This window comes from Numida meleagris, chromosome 4, assembly GCF_002078875.1.
Source record: "Numida meleagris isolate 19003 breed g44 Domestic line chromosome 4, NumMel1.0, whole genome shotgun sequence".
Lineage (NCBI taxonomy): Eukaryota > Metazoa > Chordata > Aves > Galliformes > Numididae > Numida > Numida meleagris.
The window spans coordinates 61,341,096-61,353,579 of NC_034412.1; the positions used below are offsets into that span (position 1 = coordinate 61,341,096).

Sequence of the window (12,484 nt, forward strand, 5' to 3'; positions counted from 1 at the left end):
TAAAAACCTCCCCTTTGTGGCATAATCTTTTAGAAAAAAAATAAATCATATCTCATCTTTTTGTAAATTGACCTGTAAGTTGCTGGCAGCAAATCAATAGGATACAAATGAAAAATAATAATGCAATAACAATGCTATGTATTATCTTGAACCCCAGATGAAAACTTGTAAAACGATCAATATGATAAAGATTCAGTACCATTACTCCTTTAGAAAGAAATGACAAAATAACATAGTGATTTCAAAAGGTGGCTTTGAAAAAATCCGACTCATCTGCCAAAAAGAATGAAAAGATAAACCTAAATATAAAACATTTCCTTGTTTGTTTCCTTTCCCCTAGACTTCTACTACTTTGAAATGGATTAAAATTGAATCTTTTTTTTTTTAGGAGAAAAAATGAACATGCTTAAGAATCATCCATTTTAGCAGTACCCCAACAAACTCAATGAATGAAAACCTGGTTGCATACAAAGAGGAATGTGAAAACTAGTGGTTTCCATGAGTTACTTACAGGTGCTAACAAGGTCAACTGATCCAAAAAAATCCCAGCAGACCATTTGTTAAACAGAACAAGCTCAGGAGCTGGTTACATCAATGCTTTGCATACCAAATGCTGTTTTGTCCAATATCTGCAAATCTTGTCTGGATCTCAATGTCAAGAAGGACTATACCTCTCCTATGACAAAAAACAAACAAACAACAACAAAAAAACCCTAAGTCAAGTATCACCTACTAAAATTTCATGGTTTTTTTTTTCCAAAGATTTAAAACTGTATAAAAAGTCAGTCAAGCTCCAAAAATAACTCATACCTAAAAGAAATGAGAAGATTTTCAGTATTTACTTTCATAATTATGGTAGTTTTTGTTGTTCTTTGTTTGCTTTTCCTCTTTGATGCTGTTGTTGTTTCCCTGTTTCAACCTCTAAATGCTTGGCAAGCATATTTTTAATTTACAAGAAGGTGAAAAAAATGCTACTGTAAAATAAATAGTTTTTACACAGGGAAATTAATAAGTAATAACGCTCAACTTTGAAATATCTGTATGTTGAGGTATCAATCAGTGCAAATGAGAGATGAAGAAATTGACCCTTTATCTGTGACGTACTCCAGGATGCTTATAAGAAAAACAAATAATAATTACAAATGATTGATTAACATTAACATGTACTTTAGTGGAACATTCATTGTTTTTGTTTAATGTATTTGTTAAAAAACAAAACTTCAGAAACCTCAAGAGGCACAGACTAGAAGTGTGAAACTACATCTCTGCTAAAGAGAACTTGCAAGAAAACAAAGAAACAGGAAAAACATCATTCAAGATGTCTGAGTTTTGTTTGAAATAATTTAAGTTTCTGACCTTTATAGCTGTAAAATATAATCTCTCTAATGTGAATTAACCATAGAATGATTTATTTTTTTCAGTACAATCTAGAAAAGACTGAATCCTTGGTTGAAAACAAAAAACATAATCCCACAGCACTATTTTACACATATCGTGTACAGTACCACAGAGAGGTCTAAGAGAAAACGCTTTTTAATGCAACCTTCTTGGCTGGTCCATGCGTAAACCAACAGTCAATACTAAGGCCAAGAACTGCAAGGCACCTTGTTAATCACAAATGATACATATTTATCCCTGCAGGCTTCTTGATGCTTTTTAGATGAGCAGGAACGTAAAGACCTCACCTTGGGGATTTTAAAATTAAAATGAATCAATAAAAATCAGGCAATAATGTGAGAGGGAATAAAGACAGAACTGAAGGGAAGTGTTAAAATTATGCGAGGGCACCATTTACATGAAACAGTCTTGTCGTTACAGAACGTTTTCTTGCAAGTACAAGGTAAAGATCTGTCTCTCGTATTATCTACTCCAGCCACCTAATTGTGCAATATTTTTATAAATAAAAGCATGACAAAGTTGCAACAACTTGTGTGTTCTCAGAACTATGTAAAATAACTTGCACAATCAATGCAGAACACAGCAGTTACCCTTCAATATCACTTGTATTTTCATTCTGGATTAGTAGATGTAGAGTGAAAATAAAATGCTTTCCTTGAAAGGCAGCCAAAAGCTGCACTTCTCAAATTTCTCTTCGTGTTCAGAGCTTTATCACAATTTCATATGAATAACTTCTTTGCTTAGAGATTTACACAATTGCATAAAGGTGCACTTAAAGTCGTTCATCTCCATGTAGGTGCATTGCTGTGGGAATTTTAAAGCTATTTCAATATTATTTCACAGCTCATTGTTACGAGAACAGATCAGAGATCGTCACATAGCTGCAACCCCAAGACATACCACCACCTATGGGGTGACATATGACAGTCCCGTGTTTCTCCCACTTAAATCTCACACGTTTAATTTTTTATGACTGATGATAAAGAAAGAAAATCTTGCTATCTGTGCAAAATTTCAATTTCTGTGGTCCATCAGACCAAGCAGATGTTGGAAATTATTGCTAGAAGACTGTATCTGTCAGGGTACAGTATGATTCTCTCATCTTTATATATATATATTTTTTTTAGAAATTTGTGTTTTCAGTGTGTTTTTTTTTAAGAATCTGCTTCACACTTTGTAAATGTCATTTTTTTTGAAAATTAGAAGCATCTCGAAATTGAAAAATCCTTTTTAGCATCTTGAAAAAATCAAAATTATTTGTGGAAAGAAGATGAATTTTTAGACATTTGCAATTACCATTTGCAGCATTTAAGGAAAGAAATGCACAGGACTATGAGGAAAACACTTTGACATCTAAGAGTAGTAGTAGCTTGTTTCCATACTCTGCTGGATAAAACTGTATTTAGTAAAAGTCCATTTTGCCAGCTCATATGTCTGCTAACCACAATGTAGTCCCCTACTGCTTCTCACTGCCCTTTTGCTGCAGAGGAATCAGAGAATCTGCCCACAGCTCCTATGGGCAGAAGATTTTATTTGGAGAGGGAGCACCTGAATATGATTTAATCTGGATTAGACAAAAGCCCAATGCCAGCCATTGCTTGGAAACAGAAATGAAAATATCTTATCCAAACAGACACAAACTTCTAAGTCTGAGCACGTTTTAAGATTTGGATCTCTAAGCTATTTTTTTCTTTCCCTTGAAGACTTCATAAGAAAATTTTCTGGATGTATTTACAGACAATTTCAAAAGGGGGGTAAAGTTAACCCTGTCAGTACAGAGGTCTGTGGAATTCAGGCTGACCTACTTAGCACATCTGGGCAGAAATTTCCTGCAAGAGGTTCCTTCAGCTTACAGCAATATGAAAATGACTAACAAAACCTCTTGGTGCACCTTACGTGTGCATTTTGGAGATGCCAGAACCAGTACTTTGCCCTTCTAAAGTCATGCCCTGCCTGAGTCTGCTAGTTGCAAACACGGTGCCTGGCATCCATCCAAAGGTTCCATCACTTTGACCAGGTATTGGCAAGGTCCCCAGTGGGTTTCCTGGCCTGGTTGTCATCCTGCAGAACTTCATCACCTGGTCCGGCACCGGTTGCCAAAGAACATGAAAACAAAAGCAGAATTAGTACCCATTTACCCTCCTTCTTGTATAAATCACTCCTGGGAATGCGAAAGATTCAGCATTGCAGGTTTTTAACTGTGGACTTGGAATAGTGCAAGAAAAAAGACAGGCTGCTGGATAGATAAGGAAAAAGTTTATAGTGGAAATGACACAGTTTCAGTTTTAACAAAGCCAGGAAAATATGTCTCATAAATATTCTTTTCTACAGTCATGGCTAGTTATTGCCTTGCTATGCTAAATCATAGCTATATGTATTCAGAGACCAAGAAACCAGTTCTCTTCGTCTGCCATAAAACTAAACAATATTCTGTTTTCTGTTTCCAAGTAGGCTGCTAAACCACATAAAGTATTTTTTTTATTTCTTTTATTTCCATTTTTTTTTAGCTGCTGGACTTTTCTGTATGACTCATGTCCGGTAAGAACAGCTTAAGCTCATTGGAACTGGAAGTACCAAACACTACAGTTCCCTAACTGAAAAGAAATGCAATTAGTTTTGAAATCTTTTATACAATGCAAAATTATCTTCACCTAATTTCTACAGCTGAGGTAACTCTGACTATTTCAACAGCCTAGCATAATGCTTTAAGTCAAGTGGAACAGTATCTTAATTTTTGATTTTTTGTGCTCAGGTGTTAATATTAAAAGCCATAATGCGAAGCAAAACTGATAATTCAGAAAAAGAAAGAGCAAAAAGGAAAAAACAAGGAAAGTTAGGGAAAAAAACAACACTACCACAGAGTCAGCTTTGTATAGAAGATGTGGAAGTGTCCTTAGCCTTCTCAATTTTCCGAGAAGTCTCAAGAACATAAGGGGAAATAAGTCACATGCGTCAATATAAAAATGCTGTTTGCTTTAGTTCAACAGTACTGAAGGAAACATTTACTTGCTTCCATTTATTTTTGGTGAACCTCTGATAAAGTGACAAAGTTTGCAGAGATGGAAAGACTACACAGTGCTCTACTAGGCAAAATCACTTTGCAAGTAGAAGTTAAACTATCATCTTGCATAAAACAAAATGCAATTTTTTTGCCTAATTATTTATCTTCTGTGTTGGAAAAAAAAAAAAGAGAGAGAATTTTAACTTGATTTTCTGAGTTTGTCATGGTTTTATGATTTTCGGTTATTGGTATTCCACATCATAACATCATGTAGTGGATGTACCTAGTTCTCAGAAGAGAAGGACTACTACATTCCCCACGGTACTTTGCTCCTCTGTTACCATTTTCCAGCCTGAGGGAAAAGATAAAAGCTCGCAGTATAAAAACTTGCAGATCACGAGACCTCGTCCCTTTTTCCGCCGTCTCTCGTCTCGGCAGCACCTCGCTCTCCAGCCGTCTTATCGTCGGTAGGAGAGTAAGGCCTACCTTGATTTTGGGACATTCTCTCTCTGTATTGGATTTATCAGCTTAAATTGTAATTATATTGTATTATAGTGTGTTGTTTTGCATTCCGATATCTTATTTAGTAAATTAGTTTGTTTCTCCTCAGATTGTTGCCGTTGTTCTTTGCTCTCAGGGCCATCTCCCTACCCTTTTCCCCTTTCCCCTTTTCCCGGGGCGTGGGCCCATGGGTCCCCCGTCCCCTTTGTCACAGAAATTGGGCCTAACGCCCGTAAACCGTTGACAGAGTTTTATGTTTACAATAAAGAATTTATGTCCTGCTTATGGAATAGAAACTTGCTTACTATTTCAGACATCATAGTTGTGATGAGCTTACAATGGTCACAGTGTATTTGGCACTGGAATCCAGTAACTTTGAAAGTATTTTCCAAAGGCGGCAGGAGAAATTCTGCAGTGCAAGAGTCATTCATTGAGCTCTGCATGCATCAGTAACACACTGATCGGTATGAATTAAATTTCTCATCACAGAATATGTGATGGATCTCCTATGGAGAACTGAAAAGTTCAAGCTGAGTCTCAACATGGGCCTCAAAATTCTGACATCATTAAGAAAAATATCCATGTTTAGATTAGGGGAAGGGAAAAGGTAAAGAAACGCTTCCTGAAAAAAAAATTATATTTTGTCCTCAACACTACTTAAACATCATTATTGCAGCTTAGTGCTGGATAGATAGAACAAAAACATTATATAAAAATAATAATCTGAAGACTCTGAAAAAGAGCTAAAAGATGTGCCTCCTTTCGCTTAATTTATTCACAGTGTTATTCAGAACAAAGACACTTGATCCCTAATGTAAACCAGCAAAGAACATTATTTATCGTTGACTTCAAGGGTAGTGTAGTGCAAACTGAAATTTTTGTCTTTTTATTGAGTGGGTTGAGAAGTGCTGGATTAAATTGCTTTCTTTTGATATCAACAGATAGTTTAGGGAGGTAGCTGAAATTCCTTTGGGTGACTCCAGTTTCATACATGTTCTCTTTAATAAAAGAAAGCTCACATTACAGAATGAAGAATGACAGAAATGTGGTCATGCAGTATTGGATCAATGCTAATTTTGATTATATTTGATGCACCTAAAGTCAGTACTGCATTATGGTAGTCATGGGTAAAGCAATAGCTAACAGAACAAGGCATATATATATATGGTAACAACAGACTTTGCTGTTTATGGGCAATTTTATCCCACAAATAAACACTCATAGTCATAATAAAAAAGACCCCGAATGCCTTCATAGTTACTACGTGATACATTTGGCATTCTTCTAATAAAATATCATTAATAAAAATGAAAATAGCCTCTAAAATACCTCGTCACTTCCGTCAGGAAAATGGTTCAAGGGGTTGTTCTCTCTATTTTGTTAAACTTAGAAAAAATCATTTTCATTAAGTTATTTTATGTTTTAGACCTCTTGTCTTTCTATCATTCCCTCTCATGATATTTCTGTGCTGAGCGCAAAGGTGTTTTAGAAATGGTAAAATATATTACGTATACAAACCTGAAATGTGTGTGCTCTGTACTTGGAATAAGTTTCATTTTTAAAGCTGTAGGAATGCATCATCAAAGTAGCTGTATCAGCTTTTTCAATAACCTTTCCATTGAAAATTAAGTTAAAAACATCAATTGGGAAGAATTCCACCTTCGAACAGTTTGCTTCTAATCAAGGGGCTAGGCATTGTTTGACTGGTGTTGGCACCTTGCCCTCTCCAGGGTAAGCCCCAGTTTTTTTCTACAATAATGAGTCTACTGTCACCTCACAAGATTTCTTTAAACAAACTCCTGCAACACAGTTATGCATGATAGCTAAATAGGTCCCGATCGCGCCCTTACCCTTAGCACAAGGAAGCAAGTAACCCATCAGGACAAGAAGAAAATGCTCATTTGTCATATGTCAAATGCCATACCATTTCACCTCAAAGCCATTTCCTCTGCCCATCCAGTGATGCTGTGACACCATCTCGTGGATGGGAAGCCCCAGAAAATCATGTCCCAACATCTGACCTTCGCGCACCAACACTGTGCTGCTCTTCCAGGCACTGCTGGTGGTTGCTTCAGTGCACTCCATGCCACCTGGCTGTCATCTTCAGAATGAAGTGTTCGCTCCTCCAGCTGCTCTTAAAACTGGTAGTTATCCTTTTGAGATCCCTAAACCAGAGAGAGGAAAAGGATGAGTTTTAGGCTCTCACCCTCCAGTCTTAGCTATTGCTGGGCTCGGGGGCTTGATACAAATTACCTTCCCCCATTTGCTCATTATGAAGCTTCCTGCCAGGATTATTTTCCATGCCATTTGCCTTTTTGTTTTTCCCCTTGCTGGCTCCCAGCTTCTCTACTGCATTAAAAAAAAATAAAAAATTATTTGTCTTTACTTTCAAGGTTCCCTGTAACTTGCACTCTACTTACTACTTCTCATTAACTATCTGGAAATGTATTCTCTCCTCTGATTAGTACACAGTGCCAGTTCAAGCACCCATGTATTACACTGTTAAATGCAGATGACCATTTGCTTCCCATATTTTGGTTTTCCTCTGTGTATTTGGCAGAGGGGAACAGACAGATGGTAACGAGGACCAGTGCTAAGGCAGTAAACCCTTTGGAGAAGACACAATCTTTTGTTATGGGCCTGAGAAGTGATTTGCACATCATACCCACAGCCAATACTGCATAAGTAAGTAAGAGTGAAATAAAGGAGACTAATGAACACACAATATGTAAATATATTCTTAATACCATATTTATAAATAAAATATATAGTGCAGTGGCATTATGCATTGAAAAAGAAATATGGACCACGGGGATAAAAATGGAAGTTGGCAGAGTTGTAGAATGTGTTTCTGATGAGACTGCATTGTGTAAATACCTAATCTCCATAATATATTAAGCTATTTGTCTCTTTATGGCATTCACAGACTAACTCACAATTTCTTGAGCTAATAGTCCTTCTATTACTTTCAAAGTGATTTGGACAAGGCCACAAGGATTTCTGCATTCATTCTCTTTGAGGAATTTCGAAAAATGACATACTGCAGCACAAATGGCAAACCAAGATGTTTTCTCCAAATGTTTGGTAGCTGTCCGTTTTATAGGATGATCAGAGTAGAACCCGAATTAACACACTTGATATAGTGTATCAATCTGAGGCTTTCTGAGCTACTAATATAAAAGATGAATTCTCAAACACCAGACACAGGTGACAAGATAAGAAGCCCAGCACATCATATATAAGATATAAATGGATCCATCCATCAGTGGTTATTTTATAAGTGAATTGTTTTCAATTATGTTAGAAACAACATTTAGTGAAATATGATTTTAAAATATTATACAGAGAAAGAAATTGTACAAAGTAAATTCCTGATATAATGAAAATTGAAAAGAATGATAGATTCTGCTATTATAATTGGCAAACAGAATGAAGGATTTTGATAGAGGTGGCAGTAGAACAGCTCTTGGTCTATCATTTAGCTGGGACCGTAATCTTCTAATCATATGTCCAGTCTGTCTTCAGAGGTCATTTTCAAGGTGCATGTTCAGATGAGAAATAGCAGTGTTACATGACAATTTTACTGATGGCTGCAAAGAAATGTTCATTACGTTGCCTTCTTGCCATATGAGGAGGGACCAGTCATGTATCAAACGAAGGAACAGGTGTAAATGAGAAACTGAAGTTTAGGCATTTTGAATTCACTCCTTCATGCAATCCACATTCAGCCCTTTCTCTTATGATAGGAAGTCAATGAAACCACACTAAGCGGCAGACAAACATGGGTGACAGTGGGTCACATCCGCTGGTGCAGATATTTATGAGCACAGCATGCAGGCTCTTATTCACTGGTGAAAATGCATGGCTAATGGTGGTGACAGTGTTGAAAATAGCGTTTTGTAGCTGAGAATTTGCTCTATCAAATAGTGTTATTGTGCTTTTTGTTGTAGTTTCTCCAGGCATAAATATGAGGTGCTATTTTTGGAGGAGCAACCAACATATATCTGAGAGTAGAACATCATTTTGTAGGCTATCTAGCTCTTCAAACAGTTTCCGTAGCATGGCTGATGGAAGCATATCACTTTTTCTGAAATGCAGGTACCGGTCTTCTAGACTCACAGAGTGTTATTAATAATGAAATTGAAGTTATTAGAAATACTATGGCTTTCACAAGTACTTAAATACTGAATTAATTACTACACCTATTTGAGACCATCAGAATTAAAAAGTAGTCTTTCATTGACTGATTTATGTTGGAAATACATATTTACATACTATATCCACCAATAAATTAGCCTTAGATATGACATAGAAGTTATTGCTGTTATCCATGAATGTTTTCTACTTTGCTTTTTGTTCTTGGGAATGCTGTACAACGAACTATATATTTCCCCTATGAAATAGCTTTCCTGAAACATCTGCTGCCAGAAAGTTTGTCTGCAACTTGCAATGATGGATGAATTTTTGACAGGTAATTGCAATTCAGATCAGATGCAGACAGATTTAATACCTAGAAGCTCCCAGTTTATTAAAATCACCATTGATTTATTTAAGCACCCCCTCTCTTTTCACCACCATTCAGAAATTAATCACTTGGGTATGGTATTTAGGGCTCATACAGCTGCTCATAATATGAAATACATCAGTTTAGCCTAACTTTATCTCTCTCTCAGCACTTCCGAAGAATCTATCACCACAGTATCTAGTCACCACCAAAATGGACGTGTACAATTAGCGTCTTTTATGAAAATTGAAAGAAATGCTAGAATTCGTATTAGCTACATGGCTTCAATTCTTCAGGCTTACTAAAGCAAATTAATAATTGTCACCACCATCAATTATGCCTAGGAAAATGATGTTTATCTTTTTCTTACACAGTAGCTGAAAGTACCAAACAATGCTGTTATATTGGCCGGAGTCAGTACTGCTTTTTATTGCTTGTAACACAAATTCATTACTGAACAATACGTGTATCACAGATGTATATATATATTTAGATATACGTATATACTTTTACACATAGGCATGCAAAGAGCTGATTCAGATTTTTCTAGATCATCACTGAACTTGTGCAACTGACATGATTATGACAAAATGAAAGGACTTCATCCAGCCATGAGCTATACAGGACAATTTCATAAGCCACACTAATGTTTCTCTATTAGATTAAGAGAAGTGGTTTTTACTTGCTTTTGGATTCCTAGACCCCATACTGTATTGTTGGATGTTTTCCCCACAATGGCTTAGTAGAGATTTTCAAACTGCACTAAAACTTTCTTCTTTAAGAAGTTCTTGCCACTTTCTGGCACTACATTTCAGTTTAGCTTTGCTAAAGATGAGGTAAATGACATTCACTACTCCTTTGCCCACTAATCCAGTCATTTTATTATAGAAATATCAAGGTCAGCCAAGATTTACCCTTGCTAAATCCATGCTGCCTCTTCCCAGCCACCTTCTCTTTCATGTGCCCAGAAGTGTGTTCACAGATGACTCACTCCATAATTTCCTCGAGCTCAAAGTGAGGCTGACTAGGCTGTAGTTGCCTTGAATTTAGCCTTTTTAGATGATAAGAGGCCTTTTTTTTTTTTTTTTTGAGAAGACGGACAGTCTGTTGGCCATTCTACCTTTTGGTGCTTGTTTTAAAGCTGTTGAGGCTGATGTACTCAGTCTTTCTCTCAAAATAAATGTATCCCCTTAATTTTAATTCCATCTGGAATCAAACTAGAAAGAGTGATAGCTATTTTATTTGAGGGTCAGAATATCACCAGTATATCACTTCAGTGCACTCAGAAGATATAATGCACAAAGGGTGGACCCTATGGGGCTTGGATATTTATACTACCAAAAAAAATGTAAGCCATAATAAACCTGGTTCTGACTGTGCCAGTTTAAGACAAATAAAAGTTCCATTAAACTCCTTAGACTCTAGACAGAAAGGATAGATCACACCTAGATATCAGATTAGATGAAATTAACATTGATTTGAATAATGCTTTTAGCATACTGTACTTCCACCCGTTCAGAGTGAAGTAAGCAAAGAGATAATCATCTTCATTTCACTGCAGATATTTCACTCCGTTCTGGTTGCTTCCAGATCGGCTACCATCAAAACTTTTCTAAGCATAAGATTTTAATCTTCTTTGCAATTCACTTCTGTTCTGATAAAGAATTAGCTTTGCATGGATAGTAGCCATATGACCTTCGGCTATTTTACTCACACCTTCCCCAGGCTAAACGGAGCTGGGTAAGTGTGGGACATGCTTGGAAAAGCACCAGAGAACATTGAGAATGCTAAGGTAAAATGAGCATGGCAATTTTAGATAGTTAAAATATTTCTATTTGATTTAACCCAGAATTGGCATTACAATTATTCCAAAATGGTTGCTGAAGTAAATCAAAGAGAGGAATGATGGAAGGTAGTGGGTGATATCCTCCCTTTAATGCAAGCTAAAAATACACAAATGCCAAACAGTACCTGGTCAGGTATCTCAGGTCTTCCTCCAGTAGTAGGTACAACAAGATGTCTGTCAAAGGACAAGTAAGAATAAAGCAAACGTATGATACATCCCCCAAATACTATTCCACCTTCCAGGTACTTCCAGCTCAGAGGGATGTTCCCAGCTAGATAAAATTTTGTGCATTTACTGTCTAAATTCAGTATAGTTTGGCTCATTCTGGATGTTAAATGCCTACTCCAATTTGTTTGTCATTTAAAGCCTATTTTGGATGCTGGTCTTGCTCTAAACCATTAAATGCTTGTTTTATTATTCCATATGGCAGTAAATACACTTCAAGAATAAGCCTAAAATCATGCCTACTTTTGTACAGATACTGTAATCTCTGGCTGAAAACAATAATAAGATCTGTTTTAACACTAACTTTTAAACTGGCTTAACAGTTTTGGTGAGAGAAATGTCTACTGCATATACATTCTTCCTGTACATTCAATAAAACAACACCAAAATATTCATGTCCATAGTTTATCCCATACTCTAACAAGAAAAACTGTTTCTGCATTAAAAAAAAAAAAATCAATGAACAGATGTAGGCTTAGTTTGTGCTTCTTCAATCATGATAATTTAGCCAGGTTTTTAGTGTATGTATGCAGTATTCTGTCACTTCAGCAGACTATTTGGTGTTCCCACCTTATGGAAAGAAGTGAGTGTAGGCGTGCCTCAATCTTACATAGCTATGTTACATTTCGTTTTGCACTTTTTTCTCAGTATTGTCAATTTCTATGGATATTTTATACATTTCTCACACAGAGAAAGAACACTCTTTCCCTATCACTCTTCATATAGCATCACAGAATCCTTAGAGTTGGAAGGGACCTTCAAAGGTCATCCAGTTCAACTCCCCTGCAATAAACAGGGACACCAGAGCTAGATCAGGTTGCCCAGGGCCTTATCCAGCCAGAAAGTCTCAAGGGACAGGGCATGGAGTCATTTAATTCAGATTAGTAAATGGTGAGGAAGGCATATGAGACACAAGCATATATAAGGCATATCTAAAGAAAGAGGGAAACAATTGTCTATGTCTATGGTTGACAAAGAAAAAGAGTTAGAAGGACTTAAATCCTAGTGA

The 12,484-nt window shown here is 36.4% G+C and overlaps 1 long non-coding RNA gene across 1 annotated transcript; it reads right to left on the reverse strand.

Moving 5' to 3' along the window:
• Positions 528-7,241, reverse strand: LOC110397390. Its single transcript, XR_002437742.1, has 3 exons — positions 7,154-7,241; positions 6,922-7,065; positions 528-676 (listed from the first exon to the last, which is right to left on the reverse strand). It is a non-coding gene; the product is annotated as an uncharacterized LOC110397390 (long non-coding RNA).